The 14,462-nt window shown below is 41.6% G+C and overlaps 1 long non-coding RNA gene and 1 pseudogene across 2 annotated transcripts in view; both read right to left on the minus strand.

Moving 5' to 3' along the window:
- The window catches only part of LOC139361058 (uncharacterized), a 65,299-nt gene extending 58,815 nt beyond the window's left edge, over positions 1 to 6,484 (minus strand). For both annotated transcript variants that reach the window (XR_011618625.1, XR_011618626.1), the window contains exons 1-2: positions 6,406 to 6,484; positions 118 to 291 (exon numbers count right to left, since the gene is read on the minus strand). This is a non-coding gene — a long non-coding RNA (uncharacterized lncRNA). The remainder of the gene's footprint in view (positions 1 to 117; positions 292 to 6,405) is intronic.
- Positions 6,485 to 9,082: 2,598 nt separating this feature from the next.
- On the minus strand, positions 9,083 to 14,064 carry LOC139361053 (zinc finger protein 705A-like; annotated as a pseudogene).
- Between the last annotated feature and the right edge of the window lie 398 nt (positions 14,065 to 14,462).

Raw genomic sequence — 14,462 nt, forward strand, 5'->3', positions numbered from 1 at the left:
GAGATGGATTATCGCCCCTCTTGGAACATCAAGGACACCACCAGGACACCGCACTGTCTCCTTGACTCTGGGATTCTGCAGACCTCAGTCTTCTCCTGAGGTCCCCTCACTCCCTACCTCATTTTTTCCATCCTTCTGGGGCCTGGGTCTGCTATACCTCAGGCTTCCTCTTCACAGTCACAGACAGAGGGAGCCCCCTTCATCCTTGGGCTCTGGCCACAGTTCACCTGCTGCAGGACACTCAGTGGCTTTCAGTAGTTCATCCAGACATCCAGATGGAAGTGGGATTTCCTGGAAGAAAAGCAGGACCCCAGAATTACACTGAATTCTAACTCAAGAGCCCAGAGTCCCCTTCTGCATGGGACATTAAGCTGCAAACACTACATAGGCACTTAATGCTCAGCTGCCCTTTTAACATCTGGTCCAGTTGTGTCCCTCCTCCTTGGAATATCTCAGAAAATGTATCTCCACCTAGAGTTGTTTAAACGTATCATCCTATGTGATTCCAGACCATCAGGGGGTACAATGAGTCCTCACCAGAACTTCCACACAGCTTGGAAGACTTAGAAAATCCTGAGGCTGCTCAGAGGGTCAGATTCCCATTTCTGTGTTTCAGAAAAACTTCAGTCTTCAGTCTTCCCCAGACAAGTGAGGAGACAGAAAATGTCTAGTCTCTGGCACATCTTTTGCAAGCAATGGTGGCTCCCAGGAATCAAAACTATCAATGAATATATTTTTGAGACTCTGGTCAAAAAAAGAGTCATTCTGCAATTTGAGGTAAGATGGAGTGGTTCCGTGGCTCCTGAGGTGATTTTGAAAAGATCTGGACTCTCAAAAGGACCATGGAGGACATTTCTGGCATTTCCAGACCAGAAGGAGTGACTGATGGACCTCTAGTGTTACTAGGAAAACTTTTTGTTGGACAGCTTTGCTTTGGATTTCAGGCCTTCACATAGGTTTCGTAGATCATGGAAGTGTTTCTGCATTTCTGCATAGGCTCAGGATGCCTTCTCAAGTCGTCCCTGCAATTATGAGACAGTTTCTGTCTCCAGAAGTCACTTAGAATAACACAAGAGGCTTCACCTTCAAAGGGACACCAGACAATATAGCCACAGTTCAGCCAAGATTATCTGTATTTACATACCTGTAAAGTAACACTCCTAGTTCCCTCCATTAACGTGGACATCTTTCATGAATAGAGAAACTCTAGTGATTGTTATGTAACAGCTGCCACAAAAATTAACCAATAAAAATAAATGATAAATGAAAAATAATTAATAATTATGATAATGAACGCAATGACCTAAATAGTAAGAATTTTAATACTGGTGACAATATGAACATAAGGATACAAAAATCAATGTGGAGATTCTCCTAAATATATGAAAAGTTCACAAATTGGGTCCTCCTTGTTTAATCTGGAGTCAGAGTCAAAGAATTTCACTATGAAATGTGTTCCATGACGGCAAACATGAGAAACAGGAGGTGAAAGGAAAGCAAGCCACAGGAGAGCATGGGCTAATAGGACCACTTGTGTGCAAACCTTTCTAGTCAAGGACTACCAGCCAGAGGTGAAGAGAGTTTGGCTTGTGTCTTGCCTACCACTGGGCACACAAAAGCTTTCAGTAGTGCAACCAGATGGCTGGTTTGGCTTGGCTCCCTGCAAAGAAGACATGTATCTGATCCCCACCAGCCCATCAGTTCTGGAACTCAGAATCCTACATGCAGTAAACATGAAGCTCCAACTCCATAGCTGACTTCACCTCCTTACTGTCCTTCTGCCATCTGGTGTTTCAAGTGCTCTCCAAATCTGGACTTCTTGGCTCCCCTACCTTTATCAAGTGAAGTCAGGATGTATCATTCTCAGAGTTATCCTGCCAGTCCAAGGTGAAACTCACCAATACAGGCATACCTTGGATGGACTTCCCTGGAATATTTAGAAAACAATGAGCTTGCTTGGGGGTGGTGTGAGCTCTAGGAGTAGAGTTACAGTCTCCCATGGAAACGTGAGAGGACTTAGAATAATCCCAGAGGCCTAAGGAGTCCAATCTGCCCTGGAAACATCAGGAATGATATACTTGGTCTTCCTGAGGCTCCAAACATTTTCTAAATAAACTCAGAGGTTACAGAACCATTTTTCTCTCAGGAACTGAAGTGGGGTTATTTGCCTTCTGCCAGCATCTCACTTTTTTTATTTTCTAAGTTAGCTTTTGAGCCCAGAAGTACATATTCCTTGTATTTGATTTACACAGAGAGCTTCCTAGAATGCCCATGCGTCTGGATACTTTCTGCATTCACTCAGGTATTCACAAAATGCTGCAGTTCTGCTGAAAATCTATGAGATGACCATTTGATCACCCAAGCAACTTTAGAATGTGTCTTCTATGGAAGCCCTGGAGCCTCCCTTCTGGTATTTCATCCATTGCTGGTACTGAGTACCCAGGGTGAAACCCTCCATCAGACATTGTCAGCAATTCCAGTATGGAGATGGCACTTACGTGATGGGGCTCAAGAATCAGATGGTAGAAGACCAGCCAGGAGGTGAAGTCTCAGTAGGCTTGGGGGCTTAATGTTCGATGCACACCAGACTTCTGAGACTCAGGAAGCAGGTGTGGATCTGTCTGCCTAGTGCTTCTCATCTACAGCCTGGACCAGCCATTTCTTGGGGTGAACTACTGAAAGCTTTTGTATGACCTGCGTCAGGCAGGACTCTGGCCAGACCCTTTTCCATAGTCCATTTGTAATGTATTTCCACGTGGCACAGGCATCTCACTTTTGCCCAAGCCCTCATGTGGCTCAGAATTATTCTCCCTACTGCCACTCTTCTTTGCCATCACAGAAGATATTTCAAGATGCAGCCCCAAGCCTCTCCCTGTAATCAATAACATGAGGGCTCATATGGGAACAATGTCACAGGCTTACAGGAATATGCTCTTAAATATCTGCTTTTTTATTATTCTCTTCATTAAAATGACATTTATATCATCACCATTGTGATTGTTATTAATGTTATTATTATGTGGGTACAGTTCTTTATCATGGATATATTTGTGGTAGTTATTATGCAATGTTGAATATTTTTTTTTATGTTCTGAAGACTGTTTTGCTGAAGATGATTAAAAGACAACTTTAAAACATACATACCACAGCAACCCCAAGACTCCTACTCTGGTGTCCTGTAGAAGAATAGGCTTCCTGAGTTATTCTTTTATTTTTTGGGCAAGTACCTATGGGCAAGTACCTATTCATACCAGCATAGGAGATGGATGAAGTGCACCCTGGTCTTGCCATGGGCTCAGAAAGAATTCATACATATGCTTTATGTGCTAGCAACTCTATGTGTAGGCCTGTGAGCCCTAGAATGCACTTTCTTTCACCAACTAGTCCACCTAAAAGTTTTCTAAGTCAAATTCCCCCTCCATGCTTGGATAGGTCGTGAATGGCTTTCTGTTACCCACCTAAGATGAAGGGATACTGCTAAATCAGGTTTGTGGTCAAGAAACCTTTACCTGGAGTGGCAGGAGAGGGACCACCTGTTCACCAGAGTCTCTGGAACATTTTCTTTTTCTTCTTCTTCTTCTTCTTTTTTTTTTTTTTTTTTGCGATAGAGTCTCACACTGTCACCCAGGCTGGAGTCCAGTGGCACAATCTTGGCTCACTGCAACCTCCGACTCCCAGGTTCAAGCGATTCTCCCGCCTCAGCCTCCTGAGTAGCTGGGTTACAGGTGCATGCCACCACGCCCACCTAATTTTTGTATTTTTAGTAGAGACGGGGTTTCAGGCTGGTCTCAAACTCCTGACCTCGAGATCTGCCCGCCTCAGCCTCCCAAAGTGCTGGTATTACAGGCATGAGCCACCGCGCCCAGCCTCTGCAACATTTTCTAAGTCAGTACAGTAGTTCTTTGAACCACCTTTTCAGTCAAAGAACTCATGAAAAAGTCCTCCAAGAACTTATGACCTCCTGGAAATTGTCAAAATCTCTACAGGTGTTCAGAGTCATCCAGAGCTGTATTGCAAACCACTGACTGGGTTCCACCATTATTAAAGCAAATGCAAAATATGCCATGCCCACCAAAAAGAATCCAGAAGCCATGGTATTTAGCTCTTTCTATCTTTCTTGCCTCCTGCAGGTGGCAGAGTACTGAGTATGATGCCCTCCTACAGCCTCTGGAGGACATGCCAGTGCCTAGAGGTACCAGTAGAGAGGGGCCGTGAAAGAGCAGATGACAGCCAGGTGGCTGGGAATGACATTGTCCTGGGGTTTATTGCTTGTCATGAACTCTGCCACTGGGCAACATGTACGGGTCTGGACACGTACCTTCTCTGGATCCCTGCCCCATCAGCCAGCTATCTTACCTCCTGAAAGCTGGTAGGTGTTGGTCAGGATGGTGTTGCAGGACCAGGGTTATATTAGCATTCCCTCTTAGGCTGAAACACCAGAAGTTAACACAGGAGTCCCCAGGTGTGCACATGCCAACCTCCAGATTGCTTTTCTTCTCGTTCTAGATGTTCATCCTTGCTTTCTGGGACTTGAAATAACCCTACACCACCAACTATTTATGCCTATTATCCACTTAGGGAAAACTTGTATGTCCCAAGCCCATAGGGTTAGTATTATTATCAGTATTATAACCACTAGTACTAGTATGATGATGATCATCATTCCTGTTAATTTTCATCAATATTTTTATTACTACCATTAATATGGATTCTTCATTATTGTACAGCAAGGAATATAGTTTATCCATTCACAAATGGTGTTCAGTTACTAAAGATGACTACAAGGCATGCTCTGCAGACATATACACACACAGCTGTCCTGGAGACCCAGCTTTGCCACCAATTGCTCTTTCATAAGATGAGCTCCCCCAATACCCACCAGTTTTTCAGGACTCGACCTGAGCTGGTTGGGCTGGACCTGGAAAAGTTTCCTATTCTCAGCTGTACCTGGAAAAATTTTAAAGACTCTTCCAAGTCCCAGTAATAGCTTTTGGCAGCTTCCAAGACCAGGGAGGGTTTCTTGGCCATTCAGCGCCATTCAAATATTCTAAGTAAACTCAAGGAACCAGAAACCCCACTTGCAGTCATGAAATACCAGTGAATGGCCTCTGTGAGTCTCTTCAAGTTTTTCAAAGATAACTGCCTGGAAAGGTTGGCCAGGAAGTCACCCAAGCCCACCCCTTTGCAGGATGTTCTATGTCAGCCAGGGGCCCAGTGGATTGCCATTGAACAGAAGGGAGGAACTGAGACAGCATGCCTGAGCTTCTGGAAACATTCTAAGTGCCCTTGTTGGCCCAGAAAAGACTGGTGCTGCCATACGAGGCACAGATATGGCAACTTAGCCACTCTAGGAACCACACAAGGTTTAAAGGCTCCCAGGAAGTCCAGGAAGGGCAAACATGGCCTTTTAGAGCCATCAGATTTTATTCTAAGTCTACGTGGGAGACAGTGCACTTGGCTTCATAAAAACACCAGTGGAGGTGTTATCACTTGCCCCAGTGTCCGGTCTTTTCCACCTCATCTCAGAGCCAGGCAGCCACCATTTCCCAAAGCCTCTGTGCAATGAAAGGGGAATATTCTAGGTGCTCTCCTGTGCCCACGAAATTCTGTGGCTGCACTAAAGGCAGGAGTTGTCCTCCGGAATGCTCTTCAGGAATCTGACAACGCTAGTCAAGATTAGAGAAGTTCAATTCAACGTCATACAAAACCAATCACCAAAAAAAAAAAAAAAAAAAATGCATAGTGAGATGAAATGATGAACACACCTGCTAATAATCATGGATGACAATAACAACAATGATGATCTTAGTGATAATGCCACCAACACTGTTAATGGCAATAACAATAAACCTGAGGTAATGGATGTTAGGGTCCCGATTCACCGATGTGAAGGATGGCGCCAATTTCTGGCCTTACAGAAATAAAGGAAAAGTAAACACCTGGAGGAGGAGGAGGTGAACCTGGAGCTCTCGCCGGCCTCTGGGCGCTCCTTGGTGGAAGGAGAGGGACTTGGTCCTGAGCCTGCCCAGGATCCACGCGCACCAGAACCCGGGAGTCCCAGTCCCTGGATGGGGTCAGTCCCACCCAGGCCAGACACCCGGGAGCCCGGGAGCCCCGGAGCCCGGGTCCTCCAGCCCTCGCTGCCGCCGTTCCTCGCGGAGCCCGTGCCCCCCGCGCCACCTCAGCCTCAGCGCGGCTCTGCTAGGGCAGGGCCAAGGAAGCTCCGGGCCCAGTGGGGGCATCCGGCCCCAACGGGATACTGACGCCCTGAGGGCGCGGAACAGCGCGGTCTGCGCAGGGCCTGCCATCTTGGGCCTTGCAAAAAGAGTGGCCTCTTCTACGCCCCCACCCGGAACCTCCCCGGAGGCCCCAGCCCCAAAGCCAGGGCGGCGGCGCCTCCCTCACCCTGGGTAAAGAAAACTCAGGTCCTCCCAGGAGACCCAGCTCGCCGCGGGAAGCAGACCTCACATGAGCCTTGCATGGCCGGAACGATGGGTTTCATTGCCCTCTGCCGGCCATGAGGTGGCAGCACAGGACGTTTGGCTTTTACTGCTTAGCGGTGGACCTGAGTCTGAATCACTGAAATTCAGGTATGGATTATTCAGTACCTTTTTTTTTGGAAGATCAAATGGAAATTGAGTACGATATCTTGTGTTTTAATTAAAGAAGATGGGAATAAAGAAACAAATTCGAAAGTTAGTATACAAAAGTCGATTGATTCCCTCTATGTGAAGGGAAGAAGAGCTTGAATAAGAGAAGCATTCTGTGTTATGCTTTAATGCTGGAGATCTGATCTACCATGCATTTGTCAAATCCCGTAGAATTTCACAGCACGAATAGTACATCTTCATGTGGCTCAGGACTACATATAATGTCAGCCACAGTTTGAGGGTAAATTACATATTTAATTAAATAGATTAAACAATAAATAATGTTGTGAGCTCTACCTGGACACAATCCTCGCCTCTCCAACCAGTTTGCCAAGGGCTCGAATTTCTTGCTCGTTATCCTCACACTTGACATAAACCCTGGCTGCTGAGTAAAATCAATCACTTGTGGAGAGTTTTTAATGTAATGATCTGTCAATTTCAACCATGGATAAGGCCATTTAGCCTTAGTAAGGCCTATCGTATTAAGATTGTGCCTGTTTTGCAAAATATCAAGTCATCATCCCACTTATTATTCAGGAAACGTTTTCTCTTGAGTTTTAGGTTCAGTACTGAGGCTCCTTGATGGACAATACATTTTCCAATTCTGAGGACAAGGCAGAGGAGGTCCCATCTGTGAGAACTTTCATTTTGCTTTTGGAAAAGTACATTGAATCAAACATAGGAAAGGCTTGCATGGTGGCTGACAGGTTCGGCTGTTTTATCGTGCTGGTGTTTTATCTTCTGGACAGAAGTAACAGGAACACAGCTGTGTCTGTCTCTGTGTAATAACTCAGGACTTACCTGAGTAAACTCTGGGGTGTCATGAGATGAACTGCTACCTCCACTTAGAGAGGCTTCAGGGACAAAATTTCAAGAGATTTCTGAGGAATAGAAGAGCAGGGCTGCCTTATTCTCTGATCCCAGGTAACTACTCAGAGACAGAGGCAAGGACTGGGGACACCCAAATGCATATACTAGGTGTCTTTGATCCAGCCTCCGTTTCCTTGCTAAACCTATGCAATGACACACTGAGAAATCTGGCAAGTGGGGCTGAAGATCCCTGATGTGTCAGTTCCAGGGTTGGATGGAAACAAGTGGTTTTAGTGGACATTGAAGTAAAGGGAGGTGAGCTGTGAGGAAAGAGCCGTTGAAGACTGGGGAGACTCAGAAGTTGGGGTAGAATCTCGACCCATAAGCCAAGGAGTGCAGACACAAATCGATTTGTTAGGGCTGCATAAATGAAAGAAGGACTTCACCAACACACTAAGTTTTTTCAACAACCAATTGTATTCTTTGAATATTTGTAAGTATTGATCTTTTGGAAATATTTAATGAGATTTCTTATATAATTCTGCATTCAATTTATGCCCAGGTCACTTTGCTATTATACATTTATGTGCTGCATTTTTATGAATAGACATTTTCTCAAATTTCTGAATTATTTTGCTAAACTATGTGTTAAGAGTTTTTTCTAGAGGTCCATCTTCTTGACTCACTTTTCTGATGAGAAATCTATCAGGTTTCTCCACAGTGATTTTCAAGTTTGATAGCTCCTCAATGTGAGAAACTTAATGTCAACTAAGAAATGAATTACCACTAAAGAATCTTCTCCTTTCAGGATGCTAACCGTGTTTTGTCCAGTGTGAAATCTCACATGTGCCACAAGCGTTTCTCTGTGAAGAAAGGATTTCTCATGATTTTTCAAGGCATAACTTCTCCAGTAAGAAGTGTTTGGTATTCCAAGAGAATTCATTGCCCTTGGAAAGACTTTCCCTTCTTATTTAGCTTATAAAGGATTTCCTCTCTTATTTTCCATTTTAGCAGCATTTTATCACTGTGTTTTCTTGTGAACATCAAGCCTAGTGCTTGGCTGAATGTTTATTCACAGAAAATACAAATAAAGGGTTCATCCAAGTAAAGTTTTCTTACGTTATTTGACAACAAATTGCACCTAAAAACATTTTCACACTGAACGCAGAGCTAGAGATTCTCTACCTGAAAGTCCCACATATTTTAAGTTATTAAAACTGTTGCTGAAGACTTTTAGTTTATTATGTTGACAGTTTCAGCTCTCTCATGTCATTTATGATCAGATCACTAACAGGTCTTTGGTACATACATGTCGTACAATTTCTCTTCCATATGAATTTATTGATGTGGACTGAAGAATAAAGGTAACTGAAGTAACGTCCATGTTGATTATAGTAATTCTTCAAAATATGAGTCCTTTGGCATGTTTAGATGTTACAACTACGGCTGAAGTCTCTTCCATATTCCTTACATTCGTCATTCCTAACACCATGTCATCTAAAGTCAGAATATGTTCTGAAGACATTTGTAATTTTCTCTCCAGGGTGAATTTTCTGATGTTATTTAAGATTAGTACACTGACTGAAGGCTTTCCCACATAAATGGCATTCATAGGGCTTTTCTCCAGTGCATGTTCTGTCATATCATCTAAGGTCAGAAGATAGACTAAAGGCTTTCCCACATAGAAGACAAGCATGTGATTTCTCTTCAGTGTGAATTCTTGCGTGTCCTCTAAAGCCAGAGCTTTGACTAAAGACTTTCCCACTTTTATCACATTCATAACGCTTTTATCCAAGGTGAGTTCTCACGTCTTCGAAGGTTAAAGGATTGAATAAAGCCTTTCCCACACTGATGACACTTATACAGCCTCTCTCCCATGTGAGTTTTCTCATGTCTTCTAAGGTGAGAACACAGAGTGAAGGATTTTCCACATAGATGACATGCATATGGCCTCTCTCCAGTGTGAGTCGTCTTGTGCCGTCTAAGGTGAAAGCAATTAGTATAGGCCTTTTCACATATATTACTTTGATATAATTTACCTTTAGTATGAATTTGTTTATGTGGTTTGGGGGACAACTGATTACTGAGGGATTTTCCACACTGTTTGCTGATATAGGGTTTCTTTCCACTCTGAGTTAACAAACACTGAGTCATTGTGGAACTGTGAGTGCAATCTTCTCCCAAATCATTACATTCAAAGGGATCCTCCAGAATGAGAGAGTTCTCCTTTAGGGACAAAGATTAAAAGCCCTTAATGATTTACCAACATACATCTATACATTCATTTCACCAACTTTGAATCCTAGACCAACCATTCAGTGGTAGAGCCCAGTTGAAATCTTTCCAATGTTACTTGTGAAAGGAAATTAAATTTTGACACCGCAAACTCATTGAACCAAAGGGAAAAATCAAGCTGAGAACAGGGTCACACAAACCTGCCTCCCCGTTCTGGTTCCTAAATAATATGGCTACAAGATGAAAAGCTACACGCCTCCCCCATATTTTGCCCACAAGGAAATTCCTCATGAGCTGTTAAAATTACACCATGGCAATGCAAACTGATAGCTTGTCTTTACAGGCGCAGTCATCCCCAGTTCACCAGACACAAATGCATATCCGATTGTTTCCCTGCCCCATTTTGCCTATATTGTCTTATATAAAATGCAGCTCTCCTGCATTATTCCTCTGCCTCATTTGTTTATGTCATCTTATGTAAAAAATCCAGATTCACTGAGCCAGAAAAATGCATGAATTACTATTTTTTTCTTCCCACCTTTTACATGAAAATTGTGTACTTCTCAATATCCCATCCTTTCCCCCTTTAAATTTAGAGAAAATCATCTTTGGAGAAAGGTATACACCTGTCCCCCAGGTGCATGTCCTTAACTCTGGCAAAGAAATCTCTTAAAATTATTGAGACTTGTCTCATCATTTTTCTCGATTAACCCTTGCGTACACATGATCTGCAGACACAGATATTTTCTCTTTTGTAAGATCCCAACTGCAGAGTTATTCCATTAATTGTGATGATATCAATATCTTTCAAAGTCTGAGCATGAGCAATGTAAATGCACTTGTTCTATTTTAAAGATCTCATGTTATAGTTTAGAACACAGGTCGCTTTTTTCTCTGAATTCAAACTAGCAAATTTTTTTTTGCTTAGAAAGCACTTAATGCCAGCCTAATTACACTCAGGTGACTGTGCGTCTTTACTAACTTAATTCATTACCAGATCTTTAACTTAGATGACTGGTGTACACAGCTATAAAACTCACCATTGTCATACTGGTGGATGCGTCTTTTCTGATAGGATGCATGGATATTGTGTGTTTTTTCTTAAGGGCACTTTCCTTGTCTGAAATAATTGAAAAATAAATTGTTACTTTGATATTATGGTAATAAAATTGTTTGAAAAACCCCAAGGCCCATTTACTTTTTTCAAAAATTGACACTTAGATGTGGCAAATATCTCAAATGAAGAAAATTCTTCAATAAAAGAAACAGATTGTACAGCATCAGCAATTAGAAAAGAGTTTTAAAATTAAAACGTGAAAAGAGTTAAAATGGAGATGAGATATCAGGCAGGTAAATAGACGGATAGTCTTCACAGGGGTATCGGGAAAAGAGTCAGCATGTGACGGTTTAACCCCAGCAAGTACGTGAATTATCCTTTTCCCGAAAGTAAAAGAAAAGGCAAGAGGACACAAGAGTAGCATCTGACATATGAACAAAATGATAATAACATCTAAGGAATTCTGCTCCAGTAACTTAACCTACATTTTAGAAATTACCACTCATTTAATAAAACCGCTAATTAATATTTGACTGATATTATTCATTGACAAAGCACCTCCTCCTATTAGAGCACAGGACCCTGTTGCTTACCCAGATTCTGGCCTTAGAGAAATTCTCTTCCTTCCCGCCGGAGCTCTTTTCCTTGCTCCAGCTGCAAAGTTATATAGGATTTGCTTATCCGGTACCCTGTTAGTGGAAACAGTACATGTGTTTTGAGTTCACTGTCAATAAATGTGCATTATCACCAACTGTAAGGCAGGCTATCAAGGAAGAATAAAAACAGTGAAGGTGAGCTCAGGCCACAAGACCTAGAACACAGAAAACTCCCCAGGATTTTTCTGACCCAACATGAGACTAGAAAATAAATCCAAACAAAAGATCCATCAGGAAAAGGAAGTTCAAAACAGTCAGGACCTATCAATGCTGAGTCCATGCCTAAGTTCCAAGACACAATACATAATACACAGTCTTTTCAGAAAGAGATTAATTAAATCTCTGCACAGTATGTTTATTATTATTCTCGTGCAGAACAAAAAAAAACATTCGATTTACAAAAATAATTGGTGTTCTATACAGAAAAGATATTGCTATTGTTTTCACTAATTGGTCTCAGCCTAAGCATAGCGACTAAAGCAGAAGAGTTACTTAGAAAATATTTAATTAAATACATTGAAAATATTCATTAAGTTCCCAGGTCTGTTCTGAGTATTAGAGACTGAGTACCAATGAAACCATGAAATCCTTGTCAAGATTACATTCTAATTGAGTGACAAACTAAATAAAACAAAATAAAATAAAATAAAATAAAGTTATTTCTTTCAGACAGATTTAGAGAGCTCGAACTTTTTTCAGGTAAGGTCTGTGAGAGAATCAGAGAAGAGATTAGAGTGAGATATGGGGAAGCTGTTCCAACACTTACTGAATGAATGAGTCAATGTGTGTCTACATACGTATGTGAATGTTGAGGGACTCACGGAGGGACACCAGGTGACTGACGTTTTCCAGCATTACATCTCTGGACAGCTTTCTCTTAGATGTGTCCATCATGGCCCACTCTTCCTGGGTGAAGTCAATAGCTACATCTTCAAAAGTCACTTTGTTCTAAAACATCACAGACATTTTAGTTTAGACAGAGAATCCCTTATAATGTCCAGAGGAAGAAGGCTGAGATGACATAGGTAGGAGCTGGGTATGCAGAACACTCAGTGTTTTAGGTTCCAGCCAGTTCATTCTCAATACTAAGCTGGTATCTGCCTTTCAGATTCACTCACAGAGACATACCCACTCTTAATCCATTAAACTTTACTATGAAGAAATATCACATGAGATGTAGCATAATATAGCCCAGATATTTTTCAGTAATGTGTTAATCACCTGTACATAACTGATTATAAAATTTTCACTTGAACCTTCATAAATAAAACAAATTTACCATGAATTTCAAGTAAATTACAGATTTGTCACAAGGCAAATAACCATGATTTACTACTTTTTAAACATGACCATGATTAAATGAATTATTTCTCTAGATAAACCACAGGTTTCTCACCAATCAAATGGTTAAAAGACCTATTATGTGCTTTGAATAATCTAAAGAAGTAATAGAAAACATGTTTCCTATCTAGCAAATATTTATTAAATACAGGTCATTGGTCCCTTATTCATTAAAAAGTTAGAAAGTAATGAACCAGACTCCAGCATTCTTCAGAACTGAACAAGTTTTACGCAGAATAGAGGATTCAATTCATACATAGAGTCACTCTAATGTTATGTAATTCAGGTGTTCATGACAAGGCTTAAAGACAGTCCAGCAGCACAAGACAAGACCACTGAGGCTGCTATACTGAGGAAGTCTTAGTCTGATGATTCCTGTGATATGAAGCCTCCTGTTCTCAACTTTCTCTGGGCAATCCAAACATCAGTTATCACTGTCTCTCTTTTAACTTTACCTTGTCACTTGGCTTGTTCAAGGATAAAAAGGCCTCTTTACTGTTTTGTTTTTTTCTAACCAGCCCTTATAAAGCATTTCCACAGAACCCTAAATTGTACTATATCTATTATATTCCTTCTCCTGAGTGTGCCACCGTAATTAAGTAATTGTATTTCTTATATGTTACTTTCAGTTACCAGAAGGCAAAAAGGTTAATTATCAAAAGGTAAAACGAATGGGGATAAGAATAATAATGACTTCTTTAGTTGTCCTTTTGCAAAGTTTTTAAAAGCATAAGTATATTTTATCAAACTCTCCTTTTTCCTCAACACTGTGCAGCTCTTGCCCAAGGCCTATCACACGGGATTTATTGAACTCAGCTGCTAGAACATCAGCCTCATTATTGGGTTGTGATCTTCTGCTCTTCATGCATCTCTATTGCCTGCATTCATCACAATCCTAAGTCTATTTCAGCCGACGGTACAGTTAATGGGTCAATTATTTCCCTATGAGGTTATAGGATGGATAGAAGAAAAACAAATACATAAATGAGACCTCTCATGTCTTTTTTTTGTAAATAGCCTGCATAGGGGCTGGAATAAAGTAGTGTAATATTAGAAATTATATTGAGAATTTAGGAATCTTTGACACATGATACCCAACCTAGAGTCCTGAGAAAACTTAATTGGAGGCCAGATACCTGAAACTCTCCTGATTGCATTTGGAACACCCAGGCTGGATGGATTTTGCATCATAAAAACAAACAAAAAAAGAATAAAAATGAAACACCCATGCAAACTGGAGAAAACTGCCCATTTGCCAGCAATATGGGTATAATTTCAGCAGAAAGAGGCATCCCCTACTCACTAGTGAATGCATTGTCAAGAACTCAGTTTCTCTCTGTCTTCTTCTGGATTTCCACTTGCAGACACTTCAGGCACTAAGAAAAGCTGAGGTTGGACAAAGAACACGTGAGACACCAGCCTTGTACATCATTTTCAGACCAACCTGTGATGAAAAGCCAGACCTTCATTGAAATGTGACACCACCTGCACCACAGCCTAACCAACAGACACAAACACGCAGAGGCCTCTCCTCTTTTCCCATGGTCAAATTAGGAAGCCTGTGACGATGGTTTCTGACAAAGAAGGAACACAGATATCTTGTGAATGAGAACATCAAAAGCACTGAGTTTTGTATGTTAATTGACACAAGTCCAGATATTCAATTCCCTCACTGATTTTAAAACACAGGGATCCCTGACTCTGCCCACATGT

This window comes from Macaca nemestrina (genome assembly GCF_043159975.1).
Source record: "Macaca nemestrina isolate mMacNem1 chromosome 4 unlocalized genomic scaffold, mMacNem.hap1 SUPER_4_unloc_5, whole genome shotgun sequence".
Lineage (NCBI taxonomy): Eukaryota > Metazoa > Chordata > Mammalia > Primates > Cercopithecidae > Macaca > Macaca nemestrina.